Source organism: Papio anubis, chromosome 13 (assembly GCF_008728515.1).
Source record: "Papio anubis isolate 15944 chromosome 13, Panubis1.0, whole genome shotgun sequence".
In the NCBI taxonomy this organism is placed as follows: domain Eukaryota; kingdom Metazoa; phylum Chordata; class Mammalia; order Primates; family Cercopithecidae; genus Papio; species Papio anubis.
The window spans coordinates 29,524,359-29,550,935 of record NC_044988.1 but is presented as its reverse complement, the minus strand read 5'-3'; the positions used below and the strand labels follow the sequence as shown (position 1 = coordinate 29,550,935).

Sequence of the window (26,577 nt, the reverse complement as noted above, 5' to 3'; positions counted from 1 at the left end):
ATAAGTACACTCACAGAGAAAGACACAATCTATAATCATGTAAAATAATAAGTTAAAATGTAAGACAAATTATATGATTTTATTCATAGTAAGAAAGTATGTTTGTATATAAATGCATGGAAAGTATGTAGAAGGATGTATATCAAACTTAACAGGGACCACTCTAAGGAACATTTGGAGGAATAGTGGGGTTCTTACCTTGAATTTTAAAATAACCACTAGAGAACATTTTTTAAAAAACAAAAATATTATTTCTTGCCGGGCATGGTGGCTCACAACTATAATCCCAGCACTCTGGGAGGCCGAAATGGGTGGATCACCTGAGGTCAGGAGTTTGAGACCAGCCTGACCAACATGGAAAAACCCCGTCTCTACTAATAACACAAAATTAGTCAGGCATGGTGGCACACGCATGTAATCCCAGCTACTCGGGAGGCTGAGGCAGGAGAATCGCTTGAACCCAGGAGGCGGAGCCAAGATCACGCCATTGCACTCCAGCCTAGGTGACAAGAGTGAAACTCCGTCCCCCACCAAAAAAAACGAATAAAAACAAATCATTCATAAAGGAAATTAGGAAAACAATTATATTTATAATTGCATATAAAGAATAAAATACCTAAGGATGGCCAGGCATGGTGGCTCACACCCGTAATCCTTGCACTTTGGGAGACCAAGGCGGGCAGATCACCTGAGGTCAGGAGTCTGAGACCAGTCTGGCCAACATGGCGAGACTGTCTCTACTAAAAATACAAAAAATTAGCCGGGTGTGGTGGTGTGACCCTGTAATCTCAGCTACTCAGGAGGCTGAGGCACGATAATCGCTTGAACCCGGGAGGTGGAGGTTGCAGTGAGCCAAGGTTGCGCCACTGCACTCCAGCCTGGGCAACAGAATGAGGCTCTGTCTCCAAAAACAAACAAACAAACAAGCAACCTAGGAACAAATTTAACACAGGAGGCAAAAGACTTACACACTGGAAATTACAAGACACTGCTGAAGAATAAGATCGAAATAAATGGAAATACATCCTACATTCACGGATTCGAAGTCTTAATATTGTTAAGATGACAGTATTACTCCAAATCATCTGCAGATTCAATGTACTGCTTATCAAAAATCCAACAGCCTTTTGCAGAAATGAAAAAAGAGATCCTTAAATTCATATGAAGCTGAAAGGGATCCAAATAGCCAAACAACACTAAAAAAAACAAGAAGAAAAAAGTGAAGAACCCTCACTTCTCAATTTCAAAACTTACCACAAAGCTACAGTAATCAAAAACGGTGTGGTACTAGTATAGGGATAGACGTATGGACTAATAAAGAGTCCAGAAATAAAATCTCACATATATGGCCAACAGATTTTTAACAAGGGTACAAAGACCATTCAAATGGGGAAATATAGTCTCTTCAGCAAATGGTGCTGGGAAAACTGGATATCTACATACAAAAGAACAAAGTTGGGCCCCTACCATATAGAAAATACCATATAGAAAATTAACTCAAAATGAATTAACAACCTAAGTATAAAAAATAAAACCATAACTTCTTAGAAGAAAACATACGGAGGCCAGGTGCGGTGGCTCACGTAATCCCAGTACTTTGGGAGGCTGAGGTGGGTGGATCACCCAAAGTCAGGGGTTTGAGATCGCCTGGCCAACATGGTGAAACTCTGTCTCTACTAAAAATACAAAAAAATTAGCCGGGCGTGGTGATGCATGCCTGTAATCCCAGCAATCCGGGAGGCTGAGGTAGGAAAATCACTTGAACTCAGGAGGCAGAGGTTGCAGTGAGCCAAGATCTTGCCACTGTACTCCAGCCTGGGCAACAGAGCAAGACTCTGTTTCAAAAATAAAAATCAAAAAATTAAAAAAAAAAAAAAAAACCTTAAAAATGAGAAAAGTTGTGTGCAAATCATGTATCTATTAAGGGTCTAGTATCCAGAATATATAAAGCACTCTTACAAGTCAACAACAAATAACAATTTTTAAATGGGCAAAGGACTTGAACAGACATGTCTCCAAAGAAGATATGCAAATGGCCAATGTGCACATGGAAAGATAAATACCATTAATCATTAGGAAAATATAAATCAAAACCATGATAAAATACTACTTTATGTCCACAAGGATGACTGTAATTTTTTTAAAAAGGAAAATAAGTGTTTGCAAAGATGTGGAAAAATTGGAACCTTGTACATTATTGGTGGGACTAGAAATGGTTTGGCCCTATGGAAAACAGTTTTGCAAAAAGGTTACATAGAATTCCCATATGACCCAGCAATTACACCTCTAAGTATGAACCTGAAGTAACTGAAAACAGGGACTCAAGTACTTGTACACCCACGTTCACAGTAGCCTTATTCATAAGAATCAAAAGGTGGGGAAAAAAATCAAAAGTCTATCAACAGATGAATTGATAAACAAACTATGATATATCCATACCATGGACTATTCAGCCATAAAATGGCTGAGACATTACAACATGGATGAATTTACTAAGTGAAAGAGGCCAGACACAAAAGGTCACATTTATAATAAACGAGAACATTTATTTTACATTTATTTTACATGTGGTATCTAGAATTGTAAATTCATAGAGACTGAAAGCAGATGAATGATTATCAGGGATGAGAGAGAGGAGAGAACAGTGTGTCACTGATTACTGATTAGAGGGTTTTCTTTTGTAGTGAAAAAAATGTTTTGGAACTAGAGAGAGATGGCAGCTATACAATATTACGAATGTACTAAGTATGTCTGAATTGTCAATGATTAAACTGCCTATTGTTATATTACGTAAATTTCATCTCATTAATAATAAATAAAAGTTAAAAAAATAATGCATAGGTAAGACCAAAATACCAAGGGGAATTGGTAAAGTAATGATGGCGTAACGAGACAGTAGTACCACTGTAAACGGGCATCTTCTGAAACCCGTTGCCTCTCCGTGGAACATTCTAAATAAAGAGCTATTGCCAGGGGAAAAGGAAACCTACTCAAAACCAGGGATGGTAAATAATCACTGGCTCCGTGACAGCAAAATGATCCACTGCCAGAAACAAAAGCCTAGTTTAGCTTAGCATAGGGGCTCAGAGGACAGCCAGACTTGGTAGCCTTTAGTCTTTTCTCTATCTGAACTTAACCTACAGTGATGTACATTAAAAGAAGTTCCACACCCTCCCTTACAGGTGAGGAAACTAAACCATGGCTGCTTCTAGAGCCCATACACAGGGATGTGGGTAGGAACTAAAAAAATATTTACTAACTTGGTATACAAGTTGAACGTCCTTAATGCAAAAATCTGAAATAGAAATGCTCCAAAATCCAACACTTTTTGAATGCTAACATGACACCAAAAGTGGAAATGTCACACCTCGCCTCATGTGACAGGTTACAGTCAAAATGCGGTCAAAACTTTATTTCATGCACAAAATTATTAAAAATATTGTATAAAGTTACCTTCAGGCTTTGTATCTAAGGTGTATATGAAACATAAACGAACTCTGTATTTAGACTTGTGTCCCATCCCCAAGAAATTTCATTATGTATATGCAAATATTCCCAAATTCAAAAAAGTCCAAAGTCCATAATACTTCTAGTCCCAAGCATTTGGAATAGGGGATGCTCAAACTGTGAAAGTTATTTGTTGTCCTTTGTTAAGCTGTGGAAATTAACAATTCTTCTATCTATCATCATAAATCTTCTCATGAGCCTGGGTGCAGTGGCTCATGCCTATAATCCCAGTACTTTGGGAGGCCCATGCAGGAGGATCACCTGAGACCAGGAGTTTGAGACCAACCCAGGCAACAAAGCAAGACTTCACCTCTACAAAAAATAAATTAGCCAGATGTGGTGGTGCATTCCTGTAGTCCCAGCTACTCAGGAGACTGAGGTGGGAGGATCACTTGAGCCCAGGAATTTGAGGCTTCAGTAAGCTATGATCATGCCACTGCTCTCTAGCCTGGGCAACAGAGTGAGACCCTGTCTTACAAAAAAAAAAGAAAAAGAAAAAAGAAAATTCTTATGAATAACTGTCCAAAAGCACACCCTAAATCACAGCAGGCTCATTTTGCAAGCTTTTCCTCGGGTTCTTGTTCTATTTGCAATGCTCAAGTTTGGAGCTGAGGTGCTCCTGCAATGGCATTAGGTCTCCCCTTCAGAGTGCTTTCACAGCAAGAGAAATTCACACCAGAAAAGGCACTGTCCTTTTAGCCACTTTCTGGGCCATGTGAATAACTTCCAGTTAACCCTTCTCTCAACAGGTATCAATCACCACATTTTAAAAATAGAGACAGGGTCTCACTATGTTGCCCCAGCTGGTCTTGAACTCCTGGGCTCAAGCAATCTGCTGGCCTTAGCCTTCTGAGTAGCTGGGACTACAGTCATGTGCCACCATGCCAGGCCATCATTGCATTTTAATTTAAACTATTTGTTTTGGCTATTTCAATGTGATTATTAGGACAAAACAATAAATTTAAATTAAAAGGCAACTTTTCTAAAAATTCTTTTTGAATCTGCGTTCTGCTGAATAAAAATTCTTAAAATCAAACTGTTTCTATAGTAACAAAAGATGTCAAAGTATCTATATATCTTTATTGTTTAATTCCTCTGACTGTAATAGATAAATAAGCCATTATCAATACAGAATGGCTGAATCCGAAAGGATTTGTTTTATATATTAGAGGTTGGAAGAGGAGAGACAGGGAATCTGAACTCTCCAGATTTTTATATTTGGTTTTAAAAGTCTTTTCCTCATTTAAAGTGTCATTATTAAAAATTATTAATTTTTTAAAAATTCTAGACACAATTGAAATCACATTCAATATTTTTGAACATTCCAAAACATCTATAATTGTGGATCAGAGTTTAGGAAATCAAAAAAACACTCAGGGATTCTCTACTTCATTTCATTGTATCTTAAGACATTTTACAAAATATAAACAATCTCACACTTATTAACTATTTAAGACTTTAGAGTGTTTCTGGCTCACTTTAGTCTCTGGCAGGGCTGGTTCCCATTTTGAAATGAGAACTCTATGTTAAGGTGGAGGATTTAGAGACTTACAAAGTCAAAAAGAAATCATAACTCCTACATTTTTAATCATCCATCCTTCTGGTATATGATTTGTCCCATAATTCTCACCAGAAAGTGAAGAAAGTTTTGAAGGACGAGTTATTCTCAATGTCTTAAATCTCCAGCCAGCCTCTGTCAATCATGTTGGCCTTTTCCCCCTAGTTAGCCTTTTTCCACCTCCTGCCTGAAAACTACACTACTATTTAATTGCTTTGTGATTTCACATTTTATTAAAGGCAGAAAAACATAAAGAGCTAAAACAAGGAGATAAGCCTATTGCCATAAATTGTCCCCTTAAGCAATGAAACTTGCCTCTCTAGTATAATAAGGTGGGTACTGTGAAAACCCCCAACAAGTGCAATTCTGCATCAGTCCACAGCCCCCATCACTTACAGCAGACCTTACAGTTCTCTCTCGAGTGCAGCGCCATAGAGTCAGACCCCAGGGCAGTCAGCAGCATGCTTTCTAAAGCCAGTGTGAAGGGCACAGCCCAGGGAGTCACTTTGCTCTCTACCCTCACTCACTCCAAATTTATCTTGGGTTCTCATGGCGGTGCGGGGGAAGCAGAAATAAGAGACAAGGTTATAAAAAATTTTATAAACTGATAGCACCCCACCTGCCATCCCATTCCCTAGAATTCCAGTCATAACCCAGTGAACACATTTTAGCTAAGTGTTCATTTTCATAAATTTAGAAGAATTCACTTCTGTCCCTTTTGAGTCTCCATTTCTTCCTCTGTAGTGGGAAGGAAATCATCATTATCAGATTATATCATGTTTCTGAATGTGCCCAAGCCCCTGCCCTCTGGAAGATCACACCCAATGATTTACACAAACAAATCAGGTCTTTGTGTTTAAAGCCCTATGAAAACATCAATGGGCAACTTCTCTAAGTTACTCTGGTTTTTTTGCGACCAGCCAAAAAACAAAGGCTTGTGTCTAGAATTTTAAAAAAATTAATAATTTTTAATAATGACACTTTAAACGAGGAAAAGTCCTTTAAAACCAAATATAAAAATCTGGAGAGTTCAGATTCCCTGTCTCTCCTCTTCCAACCTCTAATGTATAAAACACTGAGGTGTATAACAAAGTTTATGACATTAGTCAAAAAAAACATGCAAGTATATGGTGGGGGGGGGATGTGCGTAAAGATCTAATAAATCCACTAAGCATAAAAAATGTCTGGAAGGATATACAATAAATTTAGCAGTGGTTATACTAGGAATAGGATCAAAAAGTGGGATACAAGAATCCTTTTTTTGTCTCTATAAATGTTTGAATACGTGACAATGGGCACATGTGACTTTTGCCATTAATCTTAATTTTCAAAGAGTTAAAATAAGGAAAAGAATAATGACCAGTATTTTCCAAACCAAAAACTGGAACACGTGGTCTGCCAAAGAATTTTTATTCCACATCTAGAGATAAGAGGCAGTTAGGAAAAGTAGTCACTGGAATGTTCAAATTTCCAGGTTTCAATGGTTTAAAAAAAAATGGCAGCCAGAATAATCTAAAACAAGATTGTCTACTAGCATTAGATATTGAGCAAATAGTACAAATCCCTAAGTCAGTCACACTGTGTCTTCTTTCCTCTTAGAAGGTAGGCTATGGTGAGTGACCCCAAGATCATCTTTCTTGGTATTGAGCCAGCATGCTCATGAGGAATTTGGCTCAAGTCAATGAACAGTTTCTGCATTTACGTTTTGCACAAAGGACTACCCAAGGAGAGAAAAGCAAACAAAAGAAACAAAAAACAATATAATAGTGCTTAAGGACTATAATTTGAGTAAGACTCTCTAAAAACAGGAACCACAAAAATTGCAGGTGCTATTCATTTGGGAAAGAAATGAATTTTAATTCCTATCTCAAATCACATTTCAAACTAAATTTCATACAGATAAAATATTTTAAAATGTGAAATGAAACCATAAAACTACAATAAGGTAAATATAGGTAAATGTCTGTGAATCTTGTGGTTAGAGATGTAATATTGATTCACTTCTTCTATAAATACTTGCCAGGTCTGACCGGCAGATCCTGGCCAAGCGATGGATGAAAAAACGTACTCAGACACAAGTATCCAGTGAAAGAGAGGGCTAGGGGACCGGGCTGCTCACAGAAAGAGTCCTAGCAGCTGTGACCCTGACAAGCCAGCACTGAGGGCATTTATTCAGTACAGATTTAATGACAAAGGCTTTGAGTCAACATACTTGTGGGTAATTAACATGGTTCCCCTCCCCCAGGTTTCCACAGCTCTCCCCAGGCACGCCCCGGCCCAGAGAGCAGTCCTGCACACAGATGATTAAAGGCCAGCCTCCAAGGCCTAAGTAACTTCTCTAGATCAATTCCTTTACATCCCCTTGTTATCTAACCTTTGCTCTCAGGCTCCGGGTAAGAGAATTTGGCTGCCTTAGGTTTGCATCTTTTCCTACAATTTCTCCCACCCTGACCAATCTCCTACAAATACTATATGTTAAGTACTAGAGAGATCTTGCTGTGGACAATACAGACAAGGTCCTTGCCCCCATGGAGTTACAGGCTAGAGGGGGAAACAGGAAAAGAGTAAGTTAGTAAGAAATAATAACTATGGCTGGGCACAGTGGCTCACTTCTATAATCCTAGCACTTTGGGAGGCTGAGGTGGGCGGATCACCTGAGGTCAGGAGTTTGAGATCAGCCTGGCTAATGCGATGAAACCCCGACTCTAATAAAAATATAAAAATTAGCTGGGCATGATAGTGGGCACTTGTAATCCCAGCTACTTGGTAGGCTGAGGCAGGAGAATCGCTTGAACCCAGGAGGCAAAGGTTGCACAGTGAGCCGAGATCGCACCACAGAACTTGAGCCTGGGCAAGAGAATGAGACTGCATCTCAAAAATAAGTAAATATATAAATAAAAAATTGCATACTGAGAAATGCACACACATGCATGCCTACATTTTCCAAGCAAAGAAACTGCACCTGCAGAATCTCAGGGACAGGAAGGAGGCTGGCATATTCCCTGGACTGAGAAGAGACCAGTGGGGCTGGAACACAGTGTTCAAGGGTGAGTGACAATAGGTGGGGCTTTACAGCAGGCAAAGCAATATCATGCCAGGCCCTGCAGGCCATGGTAACAAGAATGCCATGACGAGCTCAGGCAGGGGTATGCCAAGATGTGATCACACTTGAAAGAGATTACTCTGCTATGTGAAGAACTGACAGTGGGCAACAAATACCAAGGCATTCTTACGTCCTAGTTAGCCTATATGGAAACCGTAAAGGAAAAGATTTGACAACCTAAATTTAAATATATACATTTAAAAGCAGTATAAAAATTGGAAGAAATGATCAAAACAATGAACATACTTTTATAATAAAAGACATTTTTAAAAATTTACATCTTTAAAATCTTATTGTTGCAAGTCAGTAACAAAAATAGCAAATACCCCTCTGGAGAAATGGGCAAAGGATATGAACAGAAAAATCACAAAGGAATATAAATGGCATATGAAGAGATGTTCCTCTATCTATAAAACTGTTAAGATTTTTTTGTTTGTTTGTTTTAAACTGCACTATCCAATGTTAAGAAGGGTGTGGGAGAAGAGATCTCTCGCACACTGGTGATGGAATTGTACATTGGTTCAGTCTTCCAGGCAGTATGTATTATACATTAAACCTCTTTCCTAATCTTATAAGGAAATAATTAAGAGCAGTCTCACAAATATAGTTAGAAGGATGTACATTAACGTACATGTCCAAAGTGAGATTTGATAAAATACATTCCTGAAGCAGAATATTCATCAACCTTTAATAATTACACAGCAGTGACTACTGATAAGGAGAGAGGTTTATAATTTTCAACTGAGAAAAGCAGGGTACGTTTCTGTATTTAAGAATCGTATTTAGGCATATACACCTAAAAAAAAAATCTCTGGAAGAATACAAACAGTGGTTATTTAATGGTGGTAAAGTTACACATTTTTAACAGGTTTTTTATTTATCGATACATCTTTCATTTTTCTAGTCACTATATACTGCTTTTAATAATGCATGAAGTCTGTAAGCAAAAAAAAAAAAAAAATATATATATATATATATATAAAGCACCATAAAATAAAACTTGAGACATACTAAACTGTATGGTAAAGGAGGAGATGGAGAGGAGGCAGTGTAGACCGGAGTTGGATGAGAAAATGTTAATGTTAGAAAGGGACTTTGGGGGGCATCTGCCTAGTCCAACTCCTCATTTTGCAGATTAGGAAAGCATCTACATCTACCATCTCCTCACTTCATCTCCCTGACTGTAATAACAAAGGCTATTAGAACACAAAACAAAACTATTGCTACTAGGTCTTCACTAATTAAAAAACCATGTACCCCGTCAGAAGCAACCATAAATATCATCACTGTGGCACTTCACTCCTGAGTAAAAGGTACCCAGACAAGAGCACAGCCTGACAGCTGCTTTGGTATTTGGAAACAAGAGGGTTATTGCAGAGTGCCGTTTTTTTCCTCACTCCTCAAGCAATTAAGAAATATTTCCATCCTAATATTGCTCCTGTGCCTGTCTAGCACTGAGCTCACAAAGAAACATCCTCAGATGGTTACATACATCTGGCAAGAATATCCTCAGCATGCCTAAGGCGTTCACAGAATCTGTCGACTTGGAGCCCAGACGTTTTTATCTGGGTCCTGCCTCCTGCGCACAGCAGAGGTCTTTGGCAGGCATTTCTAATTCCTTGGCCCATTTCCCACAACAGATACTCTAAATGGTTTCCCTTTCTCAAATCTAAAACCCCAAACCTACCACTTTTACTCTCCAGAAATAAATACTTTCTTCTTCCTTTATTCAGGCCATAACCCGTCAGCCCTCTTAATGTTCCTTTCTATTTCAAATCACCTGTGTCTACCTGCTCCATCTCCTCCCTCCTTCCTGGCTCAGGGGTGGCATCCCTTCTGTCTCAAAGACAAAGCCCTCCACCCTGATCTATTCAGCCAATCCTGTAGTCACAGAAGTCCTGGCCCCCTAAGTTTTCCCCTTTCTTTATGACTCCTTCTCCGCCCCCACCTCTCTCCCCACTGGGTACCTCCCTCTCTTTTAGTATATCTAAGTTTCCTTACCCCAACTCTGCTGCCTCCTCCCAGTGGCATCCTCTTTTGCTCCTTCTTTTCCAGCAAATCTCTAGACCTGGGCTTCTACATCTGCACCTCCTTAGCTTATCATGATGTTAAGAAGCATCAAGATTAAGTATTTACAGTCAGAAGGCCCAGAGTACACATTCAGCTCTGCCACTGACCATTTCCACAACCTTCAGTGAGCAAGCCACTTAATCCTCCAACTCAATTTCCTCCTCTGTAAGATGAGATTAATAACACCTGCTCCATCTCCTTCACAGCTGTGTTGTGAGGATCAAATGAGATAATGTGTGTGGAAGTGCACTGGCAGCTTAATATAAAGCACTTTAACATTCTAGTTATTCCTGTTATTACTCTATCCCTGACCTCTCAGCATCAACTGAGTCAGGCAAGGTAATTTGTGATCTTCAGGTTGGTCACAGTGTTAATGGTAACAATGCTTCAATGTCAGCTTTTTAGCTTAATTCATTCAAAAACAAGTACAACCTTGCGTTTTTTTAATCATATGGGCAGGGACTTCTGGAAAACAATAGCAGTAAGCCAATAATTATTGAACACATACCAAAAGTCAGGCGCTGTTCTAAAGTACTTTACCAGAGAGTTTTATTACTATTTTCATTTTACTTATGGGGAAATTGAGGCAGAGCACAGTCATGATTTGAACCCAGGCATCTAACTCTAGAGTCTATACCCTATCCAATTCTGTTAGTGGCAAAGTGGGTGCCAGATAGAAATAAACCAGTCAGGAGATCATGATTACTACAGCATTAGAGGCAAGAGATAATATGGGTTAACAGGAATACCTAGAATGTTTTTTAAAAACACATACCTTTCTTTTTTCAAATAGCTAACTACCAATGCTGCTGAGAGCTGAAAGTTACCAGGTACTTCAATATACTGCTACTGAGAGTATAAACTGCTGTGACCTTTCGAGAAAACAGAGTACATCAACAGAGTAAATTAACAGAATACATCAAGACCTGAGTGCTACATTCTATCAGTGTTCAGCAATGCCACTTGTAGCAATTTATCCTAGGGAAATAATCACAGATGTGCATGACAGATGTTCACTGCAATGTTATTTCTAAAAGTAAATAACAAGAAACAATATAAATGTCTAATAAAAGGAGATGGGATAGAGAAACCATTACATTTCCATATATCTGAACACTATGCTGTCATTTAAAATGATGCTGCAGAAAAAAGGAATAAGCATTTTATTAAGGAAAAGAAGTATGTAAAAAAGCCCATTGATATGGGCTTTGGTATCTGATTGGTTAAGTTCTGAACTGGTGGGTTTACCAGCTACGTGAACATGGGCAAGTCATTTCCTTCCTTCCTCTCTTTTTTTTTTTTTTTTTTTTTTTACCAAGTCTAGCTCTGTCACCCTGGCTAGAGTGCAGTGGTGTGATCTCAGCACAATGCAACCTCTGTCTCCCAGGTTCAAGTGATTCTCCTGCCTCAGCCTCTCTAGTAGCTGGGATTACAGGCGTGTGCCACCATGCCCAGCTAATTTTTGTATTTTTATTAGAGACAGGGTTTTGCCGTGTTGGCCAGGCTGGTCTCGAACTCCTGACCTCAAGTGATCTGCCTACCTTGACCTCCCAAAGTGCTGGCATTACAGGAGTGAGCCACTGTGCCTGGCTAATTTCTCTGAGCCTCAATTGTCCTGTGTATAAATGGGGATAATAAAAGTACTATCCTCAAGGGTTATGAGAATAAATTAATATATATAAAATGCTTGGTATTTAGCTTGTCACAGCACAAACATGCAATAAATGTTACTCAAGTTGCAAACATAGAGAAAGCTAACACAACAGAAACACATATTCTAAAAACTTGGAAGATAATATAGTACAATTTTAACACTGATTATCTCTAGAAACAGTGTAACAGATTTTGATTTAAACTCTATTTTCTAGATTTTATTTATTGAATAAAGTCAGCAACATATTAATATTTGAATATCTCCACTTTTTTCAAGTAGTCTTAATACTCCTTTTGATCTATTAAGTTTCCCTAGTAGTATCCAGTCTATGCATATTGTGTTTATGAAAATGGGGTATTTATTGATTTAACCTGAAGAGTAATACAATTCACTTTTATTCTTCAGAGTAAAACAGCTTGCTCATATTTCATCCTATAAAAGTCTTTTCCACAATCATACATTCGTAGATCAAGAGCAGTCTGAACAGATCACTGGAGCATAAAAGACTAGAGAATGGATTTGTATCTCTAAAAAGCAAAGTTAAAGGAGACAAACATGACAACTTCATGATAGTTATAAAGAAAAAAATGATATGTTACCTTAATTATGTAAGGTCAGAAATTACTACAATAAATATTTCAACTCCATGGACAATTTCCTAGTGTGATCAAAAGATGAAAGTAATTCACTAGTTCAGAAGTCCATCCAGTATAGTGACCATCATTCTGAAAGGAAAAAGAAATCTCTTTGAGGGAAATGTAATAGAACAATACTCATTTTTAGGCTTGAGATCCACAGGAGAGAGGAATCAATTATTAGAGACAGCTATGCATTTTGGAAATCAAAGTACAGTTAAGCCACTTTCCTGCTGGGGGTGCAGGGGCAGGCCAGAATAAAAGGGAGCCTAAGATACCATGCAAAGAGCCGCTTTTGCTTTAGGTAAAGGCTAGCTATTTGCTCTTGTGACTCACCACCACTGCAAAGAAAAGTGCTGGATCCCTCACAGCTTTCCACCTTCTGTCCTGTTCTCCCCCTCCGTGTGTTTGGTAGTACATACATAAGAAGGCACACGCATACCTCTCTATTTTTATATATTTTTTAAACTCCGTCATACTTACTCAGACCACTCCATAACAAACACATGGCCTTTCTACTAAAACTGTTAACGGCAGTTCCCTGGGACTAAAACCTTGGAACTGTTTTCAAGTCATCCCTCTTATCGTTACCTTCCACTAACAGTCCACCACCACTTTTCCCCGAATGTCCAGCTGCTCTCTACCCCTTCTTTTTCACTCCTATCACACTGCTAAACCAAACTTCCTTGGCATACCCCATCTGTTTATAACAAGAGCCTCTAACTTGGCCCCTCTGCACATCACAGCCTATCCACTCTCTTACAGAAAAATTGCTTTCATCCTATTTCTGTAACCTTGAACAGGATTGGGCCCATCCCTTTGACTATAAAATGAAGAAATGGTCTCAACCTTCTCCATCCTCACTGTGCTTTGAAGTCAGATGTCACTGGACATGAATCCTGATCCAGCCACTCTGCAAAACTTAGACAAGTATGTCTGCTCACAATTCAGTCTTACAATGCATAAAATAAAACGGGAGCTAGCACATCTACTCCAAAGGCTGCTGTAAAATAATAATGGGATCTTATGCCTTGCAGATCACACAGCAGGTACTGAACAATATTGGTTATTCCCATCCCACCTTACAGAATCCCACAAGCTTTGAAGTTCTCTGGTCTCATAACTTCCAAACTTAACATTTTCTTACATCTACATCCATAGTGATAATGATTTTCTCTTCCATCACATATAAACTCCTCTGTTGACCTTTAGTTCTTCCATTATCTATCACTACTTTATCTTCCTCTAATTTTCAATAAATGCCTTCTATTCAATCAGATTAGTCTGATCATTTCCCCAAGAACACACACTTACACCCTGCCTTTGTGCCCATCAGTTCCCCTAGACTTTTCTTATCCCCTCTGTCAAGACCCAGTTTGAATCCAAAGCCGCCCAATGCTGACCTTGCAAATAATTTAACCCTCACACACTGCCTTAACATTATTGTCTACTCTTTCATGTTTACCGAGATGAGCTGTCCAGCTGACAAAGACTATTCCGATTATTTCAAGTTAAGCTTTTTACTTCAGTGTGGATTGTATTAGAGTTTTTACAAACTACATATTTTTTGGATCGATTCTGTCAATGCTTTTTGAAATTCATAGGCCTTTGTGCCTTAAGATAAGAGTCTTTTATTAATTCCCTCATTTTTATTTGAGGGTCACACAAGGAGCTGGTTCCATTATCAATGGGTAGACCATTGGCAGACAATCTGACAGCTGTCTCATGAAGCCAGATAAGAGTTCTAAGTATGACTAATGTCTGTCAGATTTTGTGACAAACTGAACATGTTCTAATTTCAAGTACCATTTTAAGACTAAACTCTCAATGGCAGCAAGGATGATGCATGGTGGGGAAAGATGACTGGTCACTAGAGTTTCACCAGAAGATGATGGTTGAAGCTCCAGGGATAAATGAAGGTTCTAAGGGGAATCAGTAGAAGACACAGTGAAGGGTCAAGGGACATGGAAGAAGACACTGAGTGGTTACAGAGGCAGGAGAGCAACTACAAGGGTGGAGAGGCACACAAGCCCAAAGAGAGTTGAGTAACACATCAAATGCTGCAGATGAGGACAAAATGTCACTGGGTTTAACAATTAGGAAGGCATGACCCCTTAAGGCAATTTTCAAAATGGCAGATACAGGATGCTGACTCAGGGCATTGAGGAGAAACTAGGAGGAAGGCAAACGGAAACAAGCAGAGACTGCCTGCCAAGAACTTTGGCTCTCAAGCCAAAAGGTTTGTGCTGGTCATTTTCTAACCTTGAACTTAACAGCTCAATGAAATACCCAAGCTCACTCTTCTTCCCTGCCAAGAACTTTGGCTCTCAAGCCAAAAGGTTTGTAGTGGTCATTTTCTAATCCTGAACTTAACAGTTCAACAAAATACCCAAAGCTCACTCTTCTTCCCTTGCTTCTCACCTGTCCATGTGCAGAGATAACTGACAGTTGACTGCAAACCCTTCCCGCCTTTTTTCTTCCAACACCACCTTCACATGCCTGGTTTTGGTTCCCTAACAAATCTTACAGAACTATTCAACAGCTATATGTTATCAGGTCTCAAAAGCTAAGTTACATTCTTCTTCTGCTGTAGGTAAATGATAGTTACTTAACATAAAAGGAAAGACACCAAAATGTGTCAAATCAACAGAACAGAAGTCCAGGTTCGGATCAACTACCATATTACTATCTTTGGGTAACCTATGTAATTTATGCTGAATTATTAAAAAATAGTTTTTCTTCCTTCAAAATAGTGTTTTGTTCTTTACTGTTAAGTTTAGAAAAATCAAAGAAAAAAATAAAAATCATGAGGATAATTAGCACTTTGTTGAACCTCCTTCCACTTTGATATGTATGCATGACACATATAAACAATACACAATGTGTAAGTGCATATAAGTTTCACTGAAAGTGAATCATATGGTATTACTGGTAACTTGTTTTTCCCACTTATTCTGATGGAAATTCTGTATCACTGAATAGTCTTGTATGCTTTCATTTTTAATGACTGCTCAATAATCCATTTTAATAAATTCCCTTGAAGTACTTAAGTCACCTCCAATTTTTTATTATATATTTAATGCTGAGAAAGATATCCTTCAGTATACCATCAAGTATTTGCCTGGGATAAGGTCAAGGTCAAATGTATAGAAAATGTGAGGATCTGATATTGACAATTTGCCCTACACAATGTTTGACCCAGCGGCACATAACAATACCCACTCTTCCACACCCCCTCTAACACTGGGTCATGTTATTTTTAAAATTGTATTCTATAGATTTAATTTTAAAATTTTGATTAGCATATCTTTGGGGCTGAACACTTTGTACCTTTTTAGACTCTTGTTCATGTTCTCTATTTTTCTACTAGTGTGTTCATCTTATTGATCTGGAATACCTTTTCATATATCCAGGATATTAATTTCATATATCCAGAATATTAATTAAGGATGTATAGATTGATATATTAATATACAATGGATTTTTACATTTATATATTAATATTAATCTATATATCCTGGATAATGGAGAGAAAATAGTGTATTTATTAAAACTTTTGCCTACAAGGAACAAAATCAACTCAAGCATATTAGAGCCAGAAAGGATCTTTATATAAGAATACTGAGGGATCCTTCACATAGAAGGATACTAATATATAAGCTTTGTCATGTGTGTATTACAATTCGTTTCCCCAGTGTATTTTATTTCTAAAATGGAAACATGACTACTTCACTAATCTATTTTGAAGATTCAAGAACATGCAAGTATTAAGTCATGAGTGGAATTAATCATCCTAAAAACAAAAACAAAATTGCTGCTACTTAGGACTTAATAAGGTCCCGTATTCTCTGTCCTTATGATGAACCTACTAGGCAGGCATTTCCATTCCTCTTTTACAGAGAAAATGTAACAGATATCCATAGACAGTAAAGTGATAGTTAGATTTTAATTTTTACAAATAAGCTCTGTATTGATCCTAAAAAAGACTTGGTAACAGAATTAATCCCAGCTGTGTTTGTAGTAAAATTTCCTCCTTAGAAGTAATTCCAGGGACTACTCCCATTTGTCTGCCAGCCACAAACCCAGTTACTAGGTTCTGCAGCAACCATTCTTTTAAGTTTCTCTAAATTCTCTTCTTCCCCTTCCTCTATGACATCTTTACTATTAAGTGTCATTCTGATAGCAAGAAAAATATTTTTGGCTAGGAGCCAAGGCTACATTATCAGTCACTACAAGTTTAACCTGATGGCAGTTACTCTGCTAACATTATAAATACATTAAAGGGACTCCAGTGGCTTATACCTTAGTGACGTCTATAGTAACAGCATACATCTGAACCCATGCTTTTGTCAGGGGCGAAGCACACCGTGCTGTATAAATATTTTATGTACAGCTTGTACTGAAATTCTAGATTAAGAGGCATTCACAGAGCCTCTGTAATATGCTGGTTGCTCAAGACAGCATATTTTTATCACAATTGTGTGCAAGCTTTGCCATATTCTACAGAGATCTCCTTTATTTAATCATAGTTCCCCCACCCCCAAGTGTTTTTATTTTTTAAATGCATTGGTTGTGCTATGGGCAAGGCAGCATCTGAAATAATGGCAAAAGTAACGTAGCTGATCATCGAACTGGTTGTACTCAATTAGCCTGGCCACTGAGGATTCCGAGGGCAAAAGTGCACAGTGTGAGTGAGCCTGGTAGATGAGATTTTTGCAGTAATATTAACAGAGCTAGACTACCCGTTGCCAGAAAAGGGAAAAGGAAATACTTTTATTAGTTCACTGAAGACTTACAGAAAATGCTTAGGAATTTGAAGGCTACTCTTATGGAATAACAGGTTTCCAAATGGGTTTTGGAAACAGACAATAACAACAACAAGAAATACCTCAAATCCTCCTGCTAATTTGGGGCAGGTACAGCCACACCTCCCCATACTCCCCTCCTCCCCAAAACCCCCAGCAAGTAGCCACGAGGAAGGGCAGCTGCCACCTCTACGTGGGGAACTGGCCAATAGGCGACTGTTAGCTAGGTGACCACAGAGGAAGCAGTGTCTCTTGCACCACCTGGCGGCAGCCAGCATTTGAGCAGTTACCGACTCTGGGGCAGGGAGAGTTCTCAATGTTTTTCTCTCTGAAATTTCCTCACTCACAAGAGTCGAGGGCTCTGGCTTACCTGCTTCAGGGAGGTTGTGGTAGGGTTCCTTAAGGAGAAAAGCGGGTGAGAAGATAGAAAGGTCTGCCACACTTAGGGGAGATCTTGGAAGTGAATGAGTGTGAAACTCTGAGTGGCAGATGGCCATACCTGCACTCTGGCTGCACCCTCAGGTGTGCAGCAACCCAAGGGGGATGGCTGGATGTGGACAAAGCATCCTCCCTAGCCTCAAATGCAGCCCAGAAGCAGTAGGGCCTGGTGTAAATGGATAACTTAGTAGGTCTTCCTGACATCATGACATTAGTAAAGCCTGGAACCTTGGCACAACTCTGGGAGAGTGATATGGGAAACAAATCCAAGAATAATCGAGATGAATCTTTCTGCTACCCAAAAGCAGTAGAAGGTTACAGTCAAGATTAAGTCTATTTAGCAAACTGCAACATTCTCTGCACCTCTAGTTTGTGGACTAAGATTCATTCCCAATTCAAATTAACCCCTTAGTAAACAAGTACACTACTGAAGGAAAGGTTCATAGCTAGTAACCTATATATTTTTCTCAGTTCAACATCATTGACTCCCATCAGTGGATCAGAGATCAAAATGGTATTCAGAATAAAGGACCCTTTTAAAGCAGATTCACGAGAAGGCTCTTGTATCATGCAAGCATTTCACAAAGAACTTCCAGTCTTACTTACCACCAATGCCATGTAAAGGGTCTGTTTAAGATAGGCATCACTGGAGACAGCAGATGCTGACAGCCATGAAGCCTCACGGGGTGGAGTCACTTTGGAAAATTCAGCACAATCCAGGACTGATTCACTGTCTGGCCTGAGGTTTTTCACGTCCAACCTCCAGATTTTCTTAGAGCCAAAGATGATTACTTTCCAAGTGTGGGGTTAATGAATAAACCTACAGCAACATGTCAATGGAATAACATAGGGAGAATGCTTTTGTTCCATCTATGCAAGCTACTCCCCTTTGGGGTCTTCTAACTGGGTCACAGGGTCAGAGGTGGACCTCCCATAGTGCCTCCCTGCACTCAATTACCTCCCCCACCATGGCTCACTGGACCACATAAAGACGTGAGACCTACGCTGAGCAAGATGCTCCTTCCCTAGGGCTTTAAAATTGGGGCTGAGGAGCTGCCAGGCAGGCTCCAGATGGAGCTGGATCTGTGTGTTACATGCTGTGGACGACACAACAGAGCTGGAATGCAGAAAGGTGAGGATGGAGCTCAGAGAAGCAGGGACAACACACAGAGACAGAGTTCTTCAACTTCCTTGGGCTTTTCTATTTTTGATTGTAGGTTTTCTCTGAGGATCTGGATTTTGGGGAGGACTTCAGTATCCTGATAACATCTTCCCCAAGTTTGTTTTGTTCCTAGAAGCCAAAGATTCCCAGTTGAATACCATCCTTTTCCCATTACCAAGCTAATACCCAGCTGTGCTAGGGGAGCCCACACTGGGGACAGAGGGAAGCAGACCCAGGGTGGGTGGGTCGGGGAAGTCTACATGGAGGGCACCAGTCCTCAACTGAATACCTCCCCAGTTACTAGACCTCCCATCCCTGCAGCTTCAGTGTGCCTTCCCTGCCACACTGTGCCTCACTGAACCTGATTTTTCTAGGCTTGCAGGCGGAATACTCTGCTTCAGCTGGCATTTTTTATGTCTGTGTGTTCAAACATGCATATAGTCAAGTTTTCCTATTTTCAGCTGCAGACATTTTATTAAGTCAAGATATAACAGTGAAATTCCTAGAGTTATGAGGGTGCTCTGCCCTCCATCCCCTCCCCATGGATAAGCTCGTCATCTTTGAGATGCAATTTTTAGCATGGCTTGAGCCTACATTTCAAATAAAAGTTAAATATTACACAGAGGTGGGTGAAAATGATTATCTAGAGTAATATCAGTTTTCTGACAGAACTGGTAGAATCTGGAATAATTTCTCCCATAAACATCCAAGTACAATTTCTCGAGGCTAAAGAAGAGTCCAACTTAGTAATGGGCATTTTATTTTCAATTGTCACGCTTGATTTTTTTCTAAAACTTGCACTGATGCTGTAACAATGCATAAATCTAGCTGTTTACACATGTATTTTCAAAAATCAACATTGAGATATACCCCTAAACTATGATGATGTCCCAGGGGAAAACAATTAGAATAGATACAGTTTTTAAGATTTTTGTATAGAGGGCTGCACCACCCCACATACACAAAAAAAGGCTTTTTCTTTCAGGATTAATAAGAAATGAAACATTTAATTGTCTGTGGTCCATGTAAACAATGTTGCTAATATATATCATTTTTACCCTCCATGGCTTGGCAAAGGCAAACACACACACACACACACACACACTTGAAAGATAAAAATAGACTCAAGAATCCAAATCATACTTCCTTACTTGATATCTAGATATATAAAGCAAGAAGAATGTTTCCTACTTTGTTTGAAGCAAAGAAAACAAAAGGCGAATGCTTTTACCGATTTATTTCTGGGGTGATCCAATGAGAAAGTAGTTTTCTGAGGGATCCTCATTTGGCTCAGTTCTGCCCTTTAAACCATAAGCCAGTATGGCCAGTTCCATAACCTCTGGTGTTTTTCTCTTCTCTCTCAGTTCTTGTGGAGGAAGTGACCACATCTAAGGGTGACCTGGTTACAAGGTGGAAGGAGGCCTCCTAGCTGGGCTCTGAGTGAGGGAATGATGTGTGCACAGGTAATGATAAGCAACTAGCACTCTTTCGGGCTTTGCAGGATGCCATCGTGAGCTTCAGGGTGCTCCTATCCCCAGAGTTTACAGGTGAAACAGCTTTACTTTCCCAGAAAATTATAATAAAAAGTACAATTTCAAAATCCTACTTCTCATGTGTAAAGCCAGTGGTTCTCAAATGTTAGCATAAATTAAAATCACCTGCAGGGCTTGTTGAACCATAAATTCCTGGGCTCTACCCTCAGAATTTCTGATCCAAGAGGTTTGGGGTGGAACCTGAGAATGTGCACTTCTACCAAGTTTCCAAGTGATGCTGTTTCTGGTCAAGGGACATTTTGAGAATCAATGCCTTAAACAAAGAAGTTTGAAGGGTGGGCATAAACTATCTGGGAGACAATACTGAGAGGTGAAGCTGGCTGGGCTTCTGGGTCCAGTCGGGACTTGGAGAACTTTTCTGTCCAGCTAAAGGACTGTAAACACACCAGTTAGCGCTCTGTGTCTAGCTAAAGGTTTGTAAGTACACCAATCAGCACTCTAAAAATGCACCAATCAGTGCTCTGTGTCTAGCTAAAGGTTTCTAAATGCACCAATCAGTGCTCTGTGTCTAGCTAAAGGTTTGTAAGCACACCAATCAGTACTCTAAAAACACACCAATCAGCGCTCTGTGTCTAGCTAAAGGATTGTAAATGCACCAATCAGCACTCTGTGTCTAGCTACAGATTTGTAAACGCACCAATCAGCACTTTGTAAAAACGGGCCAATCAGCACTCTGTAAAATGGACCAATCAGCAGGATGTGGGCGGGATCAAATAAGGGAATAAAATTTGGCCAACCAAGCCAGCAGCGGCAACTCGCTGGGTCCCCTTCCACGCTGTGGAAGCTTTGTTGTTCTTTAGCTCTTTACAATAAATTGTGCTGTTGCTCACTCTTTAGGTCTGCACTACCTTCACGAGCTCTAACACTCACTGCAAAGGTCTGCGGCTTCACTCCTGAAGTCAGCGAGACCATGAACCCACTGGAAGGAAGAAACTGGACACATCTGGAAGGCACAAACTCCGGACACACCATCTTTAAGAACTGTAACGCTCACCACGAGGGTCCGCGACTTCATTCTTGAAGTCAGTGAGACCAAGAACCCACCAGAAGGAACCAATTCCAGACATAACACAAGCTTTCGGTTAATAGTATGGGAATCTAACAGTTATTTATCATGCACCAGGTACATGGTATGTACAGGGAATGTCATGGTTTGCAAAAAAGACAAGGTCCCCTTCCTCCTCTCCCACAAACCTGAAATAAAATTACTGTTCCAGGAAGAAGCACCAACTTCAGGATGAAGCTTTCTGTATCTCCAACACAAACTGCATGCCCCATGAGGAAATGTACAGTCCCCTAAACGAAACGATGTCAAGTCTCCTTGATTGCCAGTGAAAGAATTGAAGCAAATGTCTAAGCCTGCTCTCAAGAATGAGATTACAACTAGAAAATGATGATGCACCCAAAAGATATAAGGAGCACACTATGACAAGCACATGATTGGCATGAGGGCTAAATGCAGGGGACCTGTGGGAAAGACAGACACAGTGCCTGGCAGAGCATAGGCAGCTCAAATATTGGTTCCTCTTCTGCTTTCTTACCTATCTGTACACTACAAGGGAGGCCCAGTAAGGTTGTCTATGCTGGGCCTTCAAGGAGGCTACCAGCTGCTTCCTACCTTGTATATACTCAGGACCCAAGGTTAAGTTATCTCAGCAGCCCCAAGCATTTAAACTCATAAAATTATAAAAGGATGGTATGAAGCTAGTGGTACTGAAACTTTATCATGCATCAGAAGGATCTGGAGGGCTTTTTGAAAACACAGATTCCTAGACTCACACCTTCAGAGTGAGTAGTAGGTCTGGTAGGTTCCAAGAATTTAAAATTTCTAGTAAGTTTCCAGATGATGTGAATGACGCTGGTCCATAGACCATACTTTGGGAATCATTCATTAAACTTACTGTTTTTTGTTTTGAGATGCAGTCGCACTCTCGCCTAGGCTGCAGTCCAGTGGCACAATCTCAGCTCACTGCAACCTCCATCTACTGGGTTCAAGCGATCCTCCTGCCTTAGCCTCTCAAGTGGCTGGGATTACAGGCATGCACCACCACATCTGACTAATTTTTGTATTTTTAATAGAGACAGGGTTTCACCATGTTGGCCAGGCTGGTCTTGAACTCCTGACCTCAAGTGATCGGCCCGCCTTGGCCTCCCAAAGTGCTGGGATTACAGGCACAAGCCACTGTGCCCAGCTAAGCTTATTGTTTAAGTCTTTCCTTCCTTGCTATTAACTAGAACACTATCTCTGTAATTAATTTTTTTTGAGAAAGGGTCCTGCTGTGTTGTCCAGGCTGGAGTGCAGTCTACATGATCATGGCTAACTGCAGACTCAACCTCCCAGGCTCAAGCAATCCTCCCACCTCAGTCTCCTGAGTAGCTGGAACACAGATGTTCATCACTGTTCCTGGCTTTTTTTTTTTTTTTTTTTAGAGACAGGGTCTTGCTATGTTGCCCAGTTGGTCTCGAACTTCTGGGCTCAAGTGATCCTCCCACTTCAGTCTTCCAAAGTGCTGGAATTATAGGCAAGAGCCACTGCGCCTGGCCTCTATAATCTAGCATATAAAACAGAAGTCTCATATAAAGTACTAAGAATGCTGGCTTTTATCACCAACTGTGTGACTTACCTCAGGCAAATACTGTACTAACTTTCTCTGTGCTTTAACTTTCCAGATATAAGTGGAGCTTACCTCCAAATTATATAAATCTCACTGAAGGTTATTACTATGCAGTTTTAAGGCCATTACCAAGTATTAGCTGCTGCCTTATCTTCTAGAATATTGTTCACTGCTTTAACTGAAATACATCAGAACATTTAAGACAAGTACCCTAGACCCCTCATATGCCAAGCACGATGGGAGAAACCCAGGAGCTTTTTCTGTTTTTGTTTTTTTAAACATAAAGCCTAGCAAATGTTAGCCTTCTCAAAATTCAGAATAATATGAGAAGATGCTTTTGATATTAAATGACTTCAAGTTTAACTGTGGGCATAAAGACAAGGCAAATACAAGTTTCAACTTAAAAAATATAGGCCAGGCACGGTGGCTCACGCCTGTAATCCCAGCACTTTGGGAGGCCAAGGTGGGTGGATCACAAGGTCAGGAGATCGAGACTATCCTGGCTAACACGGTGAAACCCCGTCTCTACTAAAAGACACAAAAAATTAGTCGGGCGTGGTGGCGGGCGCCTGTACTCCCAGCTACTCAGGAGGCTGAGGCGGGAGAATGGCGTGAGCCCGGGATCGCGCCACTGCACTCCAGCCTGGGCGACAGAGTGAGACTCTGTCTCAAAAAAACAAAAAACAAAAAACATATACATATATATATATATATGTATGTATGTATGTATGTATACACACATAAAAAGAAAAAATATTTTCTTTTTTTTTTTTTTTGAGACGGAGTCTTACTCTGTCACCTAAGCTGGAGTGCAGTGGTGCGATCTCGGCTCACTGTAACCTCCGCCCCTCAGGGTCAAGTGATTCTCCTGCCTCAACCTCCCGGGTAGCTGGGACCACAGGCACGTACCACCATGCCTGGCTAATTTTTGTATTTTTAGTAGAGATGGGGTTTCATCGTGTTAGCCAGGCTGGTCTCAAACTCCTCACCTCAGGTGATCCACCCGCCTCAGTCTCCCAAAGTGCTGGGATTACAGGTATGAGCCACTACACCCGGCTGAGAAAGAATATTTACAATCATTACAAATAAAAAGGTTTCCTCCCTGTTGAGAACAGAATGGTACAGCTGCTCATTTCAATATTAACAATCATATAAATGATATACTTCAATCTAAGGTGGAAAAGCAGGAAGTGAGGCTCATTTTCCCAGAGCACTCCAGTCAACTAGGTCAAGCATTAAAATACACCAAGGAAATGTTCTCTCCAGTCTCATTCATTATCAGAGTGCAGACTCTGGTATTTCAGTAAAGACCACTGGGACCCTGCCCACTCAACATCCTCATGATCTTTAGCCTTTATAGAATGTTACAGGTGCAGAGCTTTGGCCCCCTTTCCTAAGGAAGGAGTGGGTATGAGCTGGGCCTTTCAAACATGTCCAGCCAGAGAACAAAGGCCACATGATGCTAGTGATGCATCAGTGATTTCTATTTCTACAGGACAAGACTCCTTCCACTATAATAAAGACAAATCCAGGTTGCCCTGGCAAACTTTTTGGAAGCACAGAGCTGCGGTGGATGGGCACAGCCCATTAATCTCCTCCTTGGCTCCTCCAAGCAACTCTCAGCTTTCTACTCTAAACCTCTAATTAAAGCTAAATGCAATTACAAAACAAAAAGCGCACTGTTAATCTACAGTCCACCCAGTTTAACAAAAAACCTTTCTAAAGTGTATATGAATCTTGTAAATGTAGGGAAATTGACCTTCTGACATCAGTCACTCCCACCACAATGAAATAATTCCTGTCTTTTCACTCAGGATTTTTAAAGCAAATAATCAATCAATGGGTGAGGGTGGGGGTGGGACTGCTGAGCTAGAAAATATCAACCATTTTAACATTTTCTTTAAAATAAAAATAAAATGCCTGCGACTTACTTAATCCCTGCTATCCTCACCACCTTTTCTCGCTGATAATGGCTTATATTACTTCTGGCTTTAAAAAAAAATCCTCGGCCAGGCGCGGTGGCTCACGCCTGTAATCCCAGCACTTTGGGAGGCTGAGGCAGGTGGATCATGAGGTCAGGAGATTGAGACCATCCTGGCTAACACGGTGAAACCCCATCTCTACTAAAAAATAGAAACAATTAGCTGGGCGTGGTGGCGGGCGCCTGTAGTCCCAGCTACTCGGGAGGCGGAGCTTGCAGTGAGCCGAGATGGCGCCACTGCACTCCAGCCTGGGTGACAGAGCGAGACTCCATCTTTAAAAAATAAATAAATAAATAAATATAATAATAATAATAATAAATCCTCATTTTTATTTATTAGATAAGTTTAGTGACTGGTAAGGCAACAACTTTATTCCTCTAGGTCCTCCACATTTACAAATTATACTTTATTCTCTGATAATAGACTGTCCTTTGGTAATGACATTAACTCATGTAGCACTTGACTAATTGCAGCAGCATATCAGCATCATGAATACTCAGAGTCGGACTCTCTTCCATATCTGCCAGCAATTACAATTTACACCAGCTCAAATATTTTCTCACAAAGCATGCCAGAAGAAAAGAGAACTTTTGGTTAAACCTCAACCTTATTGTATTAGGACATAAATTGTGATAATAGTAATGAGATTGCAAAGTATGAAAAGGCAAGTCCTAAAGAGGTCACTGGATCCAATCTTACCTTTTTCTAGCCCCAAAAGAAATTTTATTTCAGAAGTTTTTAATATAAAGATGGAAATGTGTAAAGACTGTTATGCCAGAAACAGCGATGTTTTAACTCATGAGTTAAAAATGGAAAGTCAGTGTTTTCCCTCCACTAATACATCTCTAACTTATAGTTGTAATAAACAGTGATTAGAAATATATATATTTTTTTAACTCATGAGTTAAAACATGTTCTGATGCAAAGAATGCACTGACATTAGAAATTTCTGCTTAACAGACGTGTCCTTCAAAAAAGCAAAAGTAGGGCTGGACATGGTGGCTTATGTCCATACTGTAATCCCAGTGCTTTGGGAGGCCACGGCAGCAGGATTGCTTGAGGCCAGGAATTCAAGACCAGCCTGGGCAACATATCGAGACCGTCTCTATAAAAAAAAAATTTTTAATAGCCGGGTATGTCAGCACAAGCAAGTAGTTCTAGCTACTCAGGAGGCTTAGGCATGAGGATGCCTTGAGCCCAGGAGTTTAAGGCTGTAGTGAGCTACAATTTCTCCACTGCACTCAAGCCTGGAAAATGAGCAAGGCCCTGTCTCTTAAAAAAAAAAAAAAAAAAAAAAAAAGTATATTTCTAATCACTGTTTATTACAACCATACGTTAGAGATGTATTAGTGGAGGGAAAACACTGACTTTCCATTTTTATTTTGTTTTAAACTGAAATGCACTAAAAAAGGAAAATAAGCATTTCCTACCAGCAACCTCCAAAGTTGGATGGCAGAAAAAGACGCCCAACCACAACGTTCCAAGTCGTTCTGCA

General features: G+C 39.9%; 1 protein-coding gene across 9 annotated transcripts in view; it reads right to left on the bottom strand.

The window, feature by feature from the left end:
* KANK1 (KN motif and ankyrin repeat domains 1) overlaps positions 1–26,577 on the bottom strand; it is a 238,363-nt gene that overhangs the window by 145,845 nt on the left and 65,941 nt on the right. For 2 of the 9 annotated variants that reach the window (XM_031654160.1, XM_031654159.1), the window contains exon 2: positions 12,492–12,617. The exons of 3 other annotated variants lie outside the window; for them this stretch is intronic. The gene's annotated coding sequence lies outside the window, so the exon portion shown is untranslated. Of the gene's footprint in view, positions 1–12,491; positions 15,992–18,376; positions 19,173–26,577 lie in introns of those variants that run through there. 4 more of the 9 variants (XM_017949906.3, XM_031654157.1, XM_031654158.1 and 1 more) reach the window with 3 other exon arrangements.